This window comes from Leguminivora glycinivorella, chromosome 11, assembly GCF_023078275.1.
Source record: "Leguminivora glycinivorella isolate SPB_JAAS2020 chromosome 11, LegGlyc_1.1, whole genome shotgun sequence".
NCBI classification, from domain to species: domain Eukaryota; kingdom Metazoa; phylum Arthropoda; class Insecta; order Lepidoptera; family Tortricidae; genus Leguminivora; species Leguminivora glycinivorella.
The window spans coordinates 10,857,046-10,870,066 of record NC_062981.1 but is presented as its reverse complement, the minus strand read 5'-3'; the positions used below and the strand labels follow the sequence as shown (position 1 = coordinate 10,870,066).

The 13,021-nt window shown below is 37.1% G+C and overlaps 1 protein-coding gene and 1 long non-coding RNA gene across 11 annotated transcripts in view; one reads left to right on the top strand and one right to left on the bottom strand.

Annotated features, from left to right (window-relative positions):
* LOC125231467 (rap1 GTPase-activating protein 1) overlaps positions 1–13,021 on the bottom strand; it is a 359,035-nt gene that overhangs the window by 46,251 nt on the left and 299,763 nt on the right. The gene's annotated exons all lie outside the window — the stretch shown is intronic.
* On the top strand, positions 3,353–8,178 carry LOC125231468. Of its 3 annotated transcripts, none has more exons than XR_007177618.1 (3): positions 3,353–3,789; positions 5,830–5,927; positions 7,436–8,178. It is a non-coding gene; the product is annotated as an uncharacterized LOC125231468 (long non-coding RNA). The 3 variants fall into 3 exon arrangements; XR_007177619.1 differs by lacking the exon at positions 3,353–3,789 and adding an exon at positions 4,302–4,419; XR_007177617.1 differs by lacking the exon at positions 3,353–3,789 and having other exon boundaries at positions 5,701–5,927.

Sequence of the window (13,021 nt, the reverse complement as noted above, 5' to 3'; positions counted from 1 at the left end):
CCTTTTTCAAAGAAGAATCAAAATTGTTCAGTCGTAACTTTATATACATTTGGTACAAATAGGACAGATTTGAATCAAAGAAGTATTTATTTGCAACAAAATATTACACCATTTTAGTATGAATATGTTAGTTCTTAAAAAACGTCTTTGGTTCAAGTAACCTTTATCAAAGCAAAAATAAAAACCTGTTAAAAGAAGATTCACCACAATTTAACTACAAGAATTCTGCGTTTTTAATAGGAAATCATAATTTCTTATTTTAACTTTTACGTTCTACAGTCAAGACATAAAAGTTTAAATAAAAAAAATACACGGTTTTACGTCAAGATTTAGTTCAATCTTGGCTTGATTTTAATAGTTCTTGATTTGATGCTTTGCAACTCCATTCAAAGTTCCAGAATAACTTAAAACAAAAATAAACACAGATTTATGTCAAGATTTATTAAGTTCTTGGCTTTGTGTCACAAATTCTTGATTTAATGTCTACAAGCTCCATTTGAGAATCAACAAGTTCAAATCAAAAAATATCAAGGTTTTACTTCAAGATTTAGAACAATCTTGGCTTGATTATAATAATTCTTGGTTTGATGCTTATAGACTTCATTCATAATTCGAGCAGGTTTTAAATAAAAAATCAACACGGACTTAGGTCAAGATTTATAACATTCTTGGCTTCATATCACAAATTCTTGATTTAATGCCTACAAGTTCCATTTGAGAATCAACACGTTTAGATCGAAAAATAATAAAGTTTTGCTTCAAGATTTAGTTCGCGCGCCGAGCGGCGACACCGGTTTAGTTACCAAAAAACCTGCTAGATGGCGCTGACCCCAGCCCATAGAATTCGTACATCGCGGTGTTAAGATTTTTCCCGATTTGGTTAGGCTCGCCGGTTGGAACTTGATATGTATCGAATCATAGGAATACAAATTCCGACATAATAGCCCCCTGCTTCCCTCTGGGAACTACGCGCTATTATTGAGGACTATCCTAAACGTGCTTCCGCTCCAGTTCTCTCTCTCTCTCTAACTGGCTGGGGAACTCGTCTTCGTTCTGAGTTATAAGCTTGTAACGTACGGGTTATTGAACATAATACACACCTCTCACGTCATTTCGGCTTTCCCTTCTCTCCCCGCGCGCACCCCCGCTACAAACATTATTTACTCAATCTAAGAAATATAAAATTTCATTTCAAGAAATTATATATTTTAAATGAAATAAGATAAATTACATCCAAGAAGTAAGTATATTTGGTTTAAGATACTTACTGTTTCACCCCAAGAAACATTAAATCTAACTTCAAACATGTAAATCTTCATCTAATACCGTCAGAACTTTTAAAATGAAAAATGTATATATTTGGTGTAAGTAACTAATTGTTTCACCCCAAGAAACATTAACTTTTACTTTAATTATGCATAACTCTTAACCGAAAACCGTCATAACTCTTAATACAACAATTTTATTACTTAGAACCAAGAAATATTATACTTGTTTTTAAGAACTTGCTGATTTGCTTCTGAGTAATAATTATCACTGAACAAAACGTTTACGCTCTTGGAATAAATGATTAAGTTTTTAAAAAAAGATTGTTTTGCTAATCATGTTAAGATATAAAATGGTTAGTGCAAGTAATAAACATCGAGACATTTTATGTTTTATATCAAGTAATTAAAATCTTCCTGATATGGGAAACTGGATATCTCTTGGTTCAAATAGGTTTCTTTGGTTGAAGAGATATTTTCTATCTGTGTAGTTATGTTTAAACATAATTTCTATTTTAATAAGTCAAAGAGAAAGATATTGTAAGGACATCACTAGTCGCTGGTCCCCATCCCTAGGCATCGCTGTCAAAAATGGCGGCAGACGGACTCAGAGCGTCACTTGAAGATAGCTCGTCATTGAACTTGTATTTTGAGATTCCGTTTAATAAACTGTATAATTAATAGTGGTGACCTGGTGTTTTTACTCTAACAGTTTCAGAAGCGCGATATTAAGTACCCATATACGCCCGTACTATGAAATTTGTCCGAAATTGACAATGTCATCATTCTCGCGCCGCGCTCGTAACCATTCATTGTCATCCAACAGTATTTAATTAACACCAGTCGATCTGATTCGACGAGTAAAGACACTAGCACCATATACTACAGTTAAAAGTGTAAAAGGCAAAGGCTATGATCAAATACCTGTCCGTAATTGTGCCAACAAAGAGATAGAACATGCCTAGTGTGCTGGCGTGTCTTGTGTTGTCTTTCAGATTCATTGCAGTTTACGAGATATTCACACTTTGGAGTAATAATTTATCATAATGAGTGTGAAATCGGAAGTAAAAGTGATCCAAACACAGTGCTCTGGGGCTGAAATTATCAACATCCACTATAGTAGCCTGTGTTGTGTTTCTTTCTTTCAGATCAACTTAGTTATGTACATGTTGAAGATACTAAATACTTTTATATACTCACAAAATGTATCACAATAAGTACCACAGTAAGTCATGGACGGTGAGATGCTAGTCACCAGCAACACGCTGAGATGAGGCCATTTCGTGGCACTTCATTCCTTTCTGTCTTGTTGTTATTATGTGTATTTTGTCTTACCTGTGTTCACGAATAAACGTTTATTCTATTCTATTCTATTCTATTCTATTCTAACCACATCCAAGTTGTCATTCACATAATGCTCCGGGCAAAGAGTATTACCAGTATATATAGAGGGGCTGCAGTAATGAATAATCATTAGCTCACTTGTGTGTTGTGTTTTTGTGCTTCCAGATATGTTTCAGAATACATAATACATATTGAACCTACTTGTGATATATTGACAATTGTCACAGTGAAACAGAGTATAAGATACAAGTACTTAGATCTAAATTACACCTAAATGATTCCTTATAACATGTGACTTTATGGGTTTTATGATCTACAAAGAGAGATGATCATTATCTTGCCCTATTTGTCATATTAAAAATAAGTTTGTCCGGAATGACATGGAATAAGGTATTTATCCTACTCAATAATATTGTGCCATTGCATCTGGCTTATGTAAGTATGCTGACAGTAAATACATTTTAAATTCACTACAGGTTAGTATAATGGATGAGTAAATAAGCATAAGAAAACTTTGACAACTCTTTTGTTACTATAAGTTTTGTCACTTTACCGGGGACTGTATTTTGAAATCTGTCTTAGTGACATTCTTATGCATATAAACTCTGTATGATCTTGCATTTTTCTAAATGAGGAAACATGTTGCTATATTACATGGCACAAATTCATCAAAAATGTTGATAAAATAATAATAATATTTTGATGAGGTTAATTATGCATCTTGTTAAAACCATAATGTGTGTTAAAATTAAGGGCATAGCACTGAAGTATAGTGTATTGTTGATGCTGTTTTGTTTATAATAATGCTGGTTTAGCATTGCAAACATTTTTGACAAGAAATGTAATCAATGTAATCATGTTCTAAATTGAACCAAAGACAAATATATTACCTAGATAGACATTTGGAACATTTATTATCATGACATAGTCCAGTGTCCATTTAATGCATTATCAGTGATATAATTTGTTCCTTAATTACATTCCTTTCCAGATTAATTTATTGATTACAGTAGTTGCCTGCCAGTAACCTGGTGAATATTGACCATAAGTTGAAAATACTTGCATTGGTAAGGCATGATTCCAGAAGTTCCTGAGGTTAAATCTTGCTAAAAGCTGGAAACACCAAACTGGATATCTATTGAACTATTTATGACACTGGTAAAATTTGTCATAGCTAATGGTAAGAGATTTTGATATTTATAGACCTGATGGACTTTAACGGTCTACATGCTATACTTGTCTGTTACAACAAATCAGTTTGATTTGGAATTGGGCTTGAAACATGCCAATCAGTTAAGTTTTTAACAGATGTGCAATAATCTGAGGTAAAAAAAACTTAATTGGAGCTTCTAATTTTTTTAACCCTTCACTGCGAAGGAATGTTTCTAAACCGAAGCATGACAAACAGGTAACGTTTGAAGTTGACAAGTATTGTCTACTTTTAATATGTTCTGTTCCTTGAAATATAAAAAAAAATAACTGTACACTTCTATTGCTTCTTGATTTCACAAGAATATATATATTTTACATGTTTTGTGACTTTTGCAAGAATCAAAAATAATGATATTTTGTTATAAAAACTCAATCACCTGTACTAAGTATTCTTGCATATGCATAGTATTAACACAACTAACAAAATTATGTAGTTGTGCAGGTGGCAGCTATATGGATAATGTTGTGCTTTAAATTGCACATATACCTACAGCTGGAGCACCTCTCTAGTGTGTCTGGCAAGCTTGATGGTTTAATTATTAAGCTTATGCACCATGCCTGATGATGATATATAAATACCTTTGTCAAGAACCATTTGGTAAGTGAACAATGATAGATAAAATATTACATTATTTGAATGTAGTGAAACCTCGATAAGTCAAGCCAAGTGCCATATGATTATTCTTGCTTGACTGGAATGTGTTTCAATAATGGTATATATAGTAAGCGTGTTACCTTAGGGGCACGGGAAAAATAAGACAAGTTGCACGCCGGATTGAGAACCGAGTTGTGTTTTGTCTTATTAGTCTCAGATTAAGAACTGAGTTGTCATTACATATATGCACGCCGGATTAAGAACCGAGTTGTGTTTTGTCTTATTGGTCTCAGATTAAGAACTGAGTTGTCATTACATATATGCACGCCGGATTGAGAACCGAGTTGTGTTTTGTCTTATTAGTCTCAGATTAAGAACTGAGTTGTCATTACATATATGCACGCCGGATTAAGAACCGAGTTGTGTTTTGTCTTATTGGTCTCAGATTAAGAACTGAGTTGTCATTACATATATGCACGCCGGATTGAGAACCGAGTTGTGTTTTGTCTTATTAGTCTCAGATTAAGAACTGAGTTGTCATTACATATATGCACGCCGGATTGAGAACCGAGTTGTGTTTTGTCTTATTAGTCTCAGATTAAGAACTGAGTTGTCATTACATATATGCACGCCGGATTAAGAACCGAGTTGTGTTTTGTCTTATTGGTCTCAGGTTAAGAACTGAGTTGTCATTACATATATGCACGCCGGATTGAGAACCGAGTTGTGTTTTGTCTTATTAGTCTCAGATTAAGAACTGAGTTGTCATTACATATATGCACGCCGGATTAAGAACCGAGTTGTGTTTTGTCTTATTGGTCTCAGATTAAGAACTGAGTTGTCATTACATATATGCACGCCGGATTGAGAACCGAGTTGTGTTTTGTCTTATTAGTCTCAGATTAAGAACTGAGTTGTCATTACATATATGCACGCCGGATTGAGAACCGAGTTGTATTTTGTCTTATTAGTCTCAGATTAAGAACTGAGTTGTCATTACATATATGCACGCCGGATTAAGAACCGAGTTGTGTTTTGTCTTATTGGTCTCAGATTAAGAACTGAGTTGTCATTACATATATGCACGCCGGATTGAGAACCGAGTTGTGTTTTGTCTTATTGGTCTCAGATTAAGAACTGAGTTGTCATTACATATATGCACACCGGATTGAGAACCGAGTTGTGTTTTGTCTTATTAGTCTCAGATTAAGAACTGAGTTGTCATTACATATATGCACGCCGGATTAAGAACCGAGTTGTGTTTTGTCTTATTAGTCTCAGATTAAGAACCGAGTTGTGCTTGTCTTATTACTTTCAGATTAAGAACTGAGTTTCCATTGCATATATACACGCCGGATTAAGAACCGAGTTGTGTTGCCTTTACATGATGTTAATAATATATTCTGTTCACAGGGTTTCCTGATAAGCACATTGTACCTGAATCTTGTGGTATCCATGGTAGTGTAATTAATGTGATATCCACAAATGAAGTGATTTCCGTCACTTAAAGTGTGAGTCATAATTATAATGATTACTTTAATGTCTGCTATACATTTAGCACTTTGATTATTGTTTCTTAAGTAGTTCTGTTTATGCAATGCAGGCCTAAGGAGGCGGACCATGTGCATAAGACCTATTATTGTGATGTAGGTCTTTACAGACGCCATCATGTGTTATATAGACTATCCTTAAGAGGATTGGTCTGTTTTTGTTATTTGTGATGTAGGTCTTTACAGACGCCATCATGTGTTATATAGACTATCCTTAAGAGGATTGGTCTGTTTTTGTTATTTGTGGTGTAGGTCTTTACAGACGCCATCATGTGTTATATAGACTATCCTTAAGAGGATTGGTCTGTTTTTGTTATTTGTGATGTAGGTCTTTACAGACGCCATCATGTGTTATATAGACTATCCTTAAGAGGATTGGTCTGTTTCTGTTATTTGTGATGTAGGTCTTTACAGACGCCATCATGTGTTATATAGACTATCCTTAAGAGGATTGGTCTGTTTTTGTTATTTGTGATGTAGGTCTTTACAGACGCCATCATGTGTTATATAGACTATCCTTAAGAGGATTGGTCTGTTTCTGTTATTTGTGATGTAGGTCTTTAGAGACGCCATCATGTGTTATATAGACTATCCTTAAGAGGATTGGTCTCTTTCTGTTATTTGTGATGTAGGTCTTTACAGACGCCATCATGTGTTATATAGACTATCCTTAAGAGGATTGGTCTGTTTTTGTTATTTGTGATGTAGGTCTTTACAGACGCCATCATGTGTTATATAGACTATCCTTAAGAGGATTGGTCTGTTTCTGTTATTTGTGATGTAGGTCTTTAGAGACGCCATCATGTGTTATATAGACTATCCTTAAGAGGATTGGTCTCTTTCTGTTATTTGTGATGTAGGTCTTTACAGCCGCCATCATGTGTTATATAGACTATCCTTAAGAGGATTGGTCTGTTTTTGTTATTTGTGATGTAGGTCTTCATAGACGCCATCATGTGTTACATAGACTTTCCTTAAGAGGATTGTTCTGTTTTTGTTATTTGTGATGTAGGTCTTCACAGACGCCATCATATGTTATATAGACTACCCTTACGAGGCTAGTTCTGTTCTGTTATCTGTGATGTAGGTCTTACAGACGCCATCATGTGTTATATAGACTATCCTTAAGAGGATTGGTCTGCTTCTGTTATTTGTGATGTAGGTCTTACAGACGCCATCATGTGCTATATAGTCTATCCTTAAGAGGATTGTTCTGCTTCTGTTATTTGTGATGTAGGTCTTACAGACGCCATCATGTGCTATATAGTCTATCCTTAAGAGGATTGTTCTGCTTCTGTTATTTGTGATGAAGGTCTTCAGAGATGCCATCATGTGTTATATAGTCCTTAAGAGGTATATCCTTAAGAGGTTAGCTTGAGACCTTGTTTGTCAAAAGCATGTTTTATGACCTTAAAGAGTAATGATCTCAAGGTTACCTTGAAAGGGTCACTTACATGCATACTTTCCAGAGGTCGCTGGTGAAATTACGGTTTCCAATAGAGCGGAGAGAGCAACTGTTCGGAATGCCTAGCTGAACGAATGCATGCTACAGGCTGCGCGACAACCTTGTCATGAAGGGCCAACTTCTGCGGTCGTTGCGCTGACAGCCACGAAAGAAGCCGTATCACCGTGGCTTTCGTATGAAGATTTGATATGGTAATGTGTGTTGTCTTATAGCAAAATTGGTGGCTAGTACACATTGATTATTACCATTTATTAATTTTATCATGTTGATAGAAAAAAATAATCAGCGGTTGTTAAAGGTCCTGCCAAGGAACAGCCATGTATTCTGCTTAATATATATTAAAAAAAAAAAAAAAAAAAATACATGACAATATTTTGTAATGTCTTGATTGTCATTGTTTATTACTAAATTATTTAACGGCTATGTAAGCCGGATCTGTAATTGAGAGCACCTACTATGCCAATTGTAAATTAATTTCTCGTAACCTTATCATGTTACTTGAACGACAGTTGTGTTGTACTGATTCTATCACCTACTGGCTTAGTTCCAAGGAAAAATTATCACGCTCTCGTTACATTAAGGAACTTAGTATTTCCCATGTATGTTACAGAGCTTCTTAACAAGAGCTTGTGCTGTGTTGGAAGGTGGCTATGATCACGCATAGGGTGTGTCATGTTAACCTCTCACGAGTTGTACGCCTTCTTGCGCATGTGGGGAGCTTCACAGCCTACAGTGACGAAGCCAACTGTGAGTTTGTTCCATGTATTTGCTATTTAAACGACGTCAATCATCATTATTATATTGAGCGGTTGGTTAGTTGGAATGCACCGCTCACGTAAGTCTTAACTTAAGGCATAAATGGCATAATACTTGCCTGAAAATAAATGAAATGTATTGATGGGTGAAGTTATTTACAAGCAAATATTAGATGGTGTTTTGTACACCAGTAATTACCTGCCCGCCGCTAGATGTCATCTATTTTACATAATTAATTTGACTAATATATAGTATCGATCATGGCGGTAAAACATGTACTTTTCGTACCATCGCACCTTAATAGTTTTAAAGCCTTACTGGCTGTGGATTTGTTAAATAATGACCTGACTTACTTGTACTAGGCTAGTCTGGTCATGCAATCTTGAGTTTAGTTATGTCATTACTATGATTCGACTATAAAATGAGGCCAATTACATATCTTGGTGTAAGTTAGTCTTAAACTACACCGGCCGTTTCCAACGGTTCTCGAGTTAATCACTTCAAAGGACCAGGGCCTGAGTGTATAGCTGGAGTATACAAAGTTCTTGTTCACTTTGCAGAAAAGAAAAGAACAAATGAACAGATGAAGTCTACCGCCACCAGTTGGAGGCGCGGCCTGCTTCGGCTGCGTTGACTGCGGCAGTCATCAGTAGCAGCATGGATAGCAGAGACCTTCGGGACGAAAGGTCAAGGTCAGAATGGGCGAATGTAAGGACATCACTAGTCGCTGGTCCCCATCCCTAGGCATCGCTGTCAAAAATGGCGGCAGACGGACTCAGAGCGTCACTTGAAGATAGCTCGTCATTGAACTTGTATTTTGAGATTCCGTTTAATAAACTGTATAATTAATAGTGGTGACCTGGTGTTTTTACTCTAACAATATAAAGTAAATAAATTGACCGTGACGTCACTCCTCAGTATTTCATAGTAATTCCGTATTAGCAAATCGTTTTGACAGTTCTTAAAAAGAAGCTGATTTACTAACTAGTAGGAAACTAGCCTATTTTTTTAAACCAGTACTGTCACTTATGTAACTGACAGATCAGAATACGCCTCCTGTAGAGCTAACATGAACGACTTTCTATCATTTGTCACCATACCTGTCATTCCAACAAGTCCAACAAACATGTCATAAAGTTCTAACAAGCATGTAAATTGAAAAGTGACATATTGCATGACAAATGACAAAGACACAAACATGATAACCACTGAAGGCACAATGGCAGTTCACCCTAATGCAAAAACGTTATCTAAACTTAAACTAGTCGGTGTCAAAATCAAATTGCTTATACAATTCCCATGAAAGGTCTTGAACGAATTGCGCAACACAAATGCGTTCGCATTACGCACTTGCGTCAGTGTATCCTTAGCGCAACGTACCGTGTGATCTTCTTTGTTTGTTTGTTTTCTACGAATCTCTGCTCGAATGCTATCAGGGCCCGTAAACAAGAGCACACAGTTGTTGATGCTCCGTAATGTATCGTAGATCTCTTTCTATCCTTCCAGCTCGGACACTAGCGATCAAATATATGAGAGGCGCGTTCCTAGCACACAGTCTAAGCTCGTGTAGGTGAACGCGTACTATGCTTGTATGAGTGAAATATGAACAGGTCGACTGTTCGCGTTTTTGACAGGCGGTAACAGGAGGTAACCGAGAGGGGGTGGGCGGCACTTTCAGCGAGGAGCGGGAGTACCATACTGTACGATAGTAGTAGTCTTTATTACACTGTGGTAGTGGTGTGACATTATGCTCTTGACTACAAGTCTGAAGATAAGTAATCAATCGCCAATATTTCGCGGCAACTAATACGCAACTGTCGCACGCACAAAGCCTTATACAGATTTAACAAATCAATCTGAATAAAAAAAATCATAAGTTTAGGGAATTCAGATCAATCTGAGGAATTCATAGTCTGAAAAAATCAGAATGTATCTGGATAATAGCTAAATTTTCCAATTACTTCCGTAACTCCGTGCTCAGATTGATCTAAATCAGACTGAGTAAGGCAGGCCTAATACGGAAAAGCTATCGCTTAGAAAGATTTGAGTATCGTTCGCAGCTCGCAGCAAAGCGTAAGCGATTGGCATCTTTTCTACGCAGCCAGGGTGGCTAGCCGAATGGCACAATCGCTCACGAAACGCTCACGAAACGAAGCGCTAGTAGATATCTATCTCTATCGCGCTTGCGTATTGGCGCGACAGAGCCAGCGGCGTATCGCTTTCGTTTGGCGTCGGAGAAATGCCATTCGGCTACGGGGCCAGATCAGTGAACGCTTACGAAACTTCAAAACAAAGGCACCATATGGATAGCATGGGGTTTCGGCGGAGTGATTAAATATTAAAAGGAGGTAGCCGTGTAACTCCGAAGTGCGACTTCAAAACCGAAGGGAATCCTTGGCTTGTTTTGATGAATTTCAGAACTTCTGAACATTCTTGGATAATCCAAAACTTTGTTCGGAAACCTACATATTGAGCAAAATATAGGTACCAGCGGCCTGTTTTTAATAAGACATATATGTCACATTGAATTAATTAAAACACCCTGGAACTCATTTAATCAGATTTCAAACTAACTCATGGTACAAGTGCAATATCGTGTCGAGTGAATGCATAATCAGGGAAGCTTCTACATCGATTGTGGCCTGGGTACCTAGACTACCTAGCCAACGTCACAACGCTTCCACTTCGGAAGCATATCCATAACTATTTAGCTCTCCCTATCGCTCTTTTGAAGAGGCGGGATAGAGATAGGTTGAATTTCTATCGCTTCGTAGCGTCGACGATTTTCACTTCGGCTAGGCGGGCTAAAGACTCGAGTACCTACCTTACCAAACGTTTGCAACCACAGAGGCGAATTTAACACCTTATCACCGAAATACATTACCAGTACATAAGTTGATACAACGTGGAATGCTTTAGCTAGACTTCATATTACAGTAATGCTGGCAAGATACTATATCGTTCTGGGTTTATTAATTCATAACGTCGACGGTAACCCCCTAGTATCAGCTTCAATCGCCCAGTAGGTATTACGTACCTGCTTAGTTATAATATCTCGTTGTTTTACGGTGTAAATACTTCAGTATATGTATAGATAATAGATATAGCAGTTCATTAAAAGATGGGGTAATTATTTAGGTCGCACTTATCCGTTTGAATGATGGTTTAAACTGTAATCGTATAAAAAAAAACACTTGAAGACAGTCACAATTTTATCTGGAACTACATAACTAGAAATGTAAAGAAATTTGCACAGTATTGAAATCAACTAAACACTTACTGACAACAATAATTTCTAATGAGATATTCATAAATTCAGTAACGAAAGAACGAACTTACCCTTTGACGTTACGATTGTCTTTGAATCGTATTGTATGTTGGAATGACAACGTGACGTTATGTCTGTTTACTTACAATATTTACATGATAAGACACGGTAAGAATGAATACACTTGTGCTATCACATTTGGCGAGTTTGCGACCAGGGCCCAGCGAATACGCAACATCTTCGCGTAACGAAAGCGCAAGACAAACTCGCTCGAAAATACTAGTCACACTCAGCGAAATCGCTGAGCACTCGCCTCGCTGACAACTCGCCAAATGTGATAACGCCCTTACAGTTACTCTTTTAACTAATTTTATGGACCATTTCATAACAAGTGCAATTTCTTGTCTACAAACCCAACAATCTCATAATTGCATATTACGCCTTGATTAGCTCGTGCCATCAACCTGATTATGCGTTGAATGGAGCCGAGCAACACACGTTTGCTCTCAGTGGTTATTATTTCCTAATTACCACGTTTTGTACCACATTGTACGCGGACGTGGCCGAATTAGACGCATCATTTATTGCGTGCGCGTACTTTCTCTGCACCATTGCCATTCGCTGACTTAGTAGAATAGGTCTAAAAACCTGGGTTTTTAGACTCTCTAGCCAAGAGTTAGTCCACTTGTTTTTCGAGTAATTGTGCTTTTAAAGCGTTTCACTATTTAAGCCCAAGCAGTTGCGACTTGCGACGTAGGCTAAATACCCAGAGTGCGTATAGTGGAGTAAAAGTAAGGTACCCTGGACATAATTCAATAACTCGTCCTTTTTGATATTTTATTGGGTATTATTATTAAGCATCAAATAGTAATTATGTACATAGATAAAAAAAAATACGATCGTATTCATATCTTATAAAAATCATGAGATAAAGTACATTATCCCACTTTTCGCTAACAGCAAAATAGTTAACCGAAAACTTTGTTAGATTAACTTTGTGGTGCACTCAGATGCGATCAGTTATTAGCGATATTACACAGACAATAAATCTGATTGTGTACTTTTTTTACCGTTTTCATTTAATGTGAATATCTAGGTAGGTAAAAATGGTGACCATGATATATATATCAATTTGCATTGTATTAAGTATATATAGACATTTAACACCGATCTTAAACATATATTTTTAACGCTTAAATAAACATGAATTTCTCAGTAGGTATAAATTGTAACTGAGATTTTTTTGCTTAAGACCAGGTTTTTGTGTACTATAATCATGATTTTATCAAAATTAATACTGTGAAGGTCGCGCTTAAGAAACTGTAAATGTCAGTAATTTAAAAGGGTGCAAAGTTGTCGTAGAGCGGCTGTCGCGGGGCGGGGGGAGCGCGCGGGGCGCGGGCCTGGGAGAGCGCGCCGCGCACCGGCCGCGTCACCGCGGCGGATCGTTTAATAGGTTAGGGACGTAAGGTACCGGCCACACCAGAGCGTCGCGTGTCTCGGGGCGCGCAACGGACGTCCGCGCCACGCCACCTGAGTGTAATTCAAAAATCGTCTCCTCAGTAC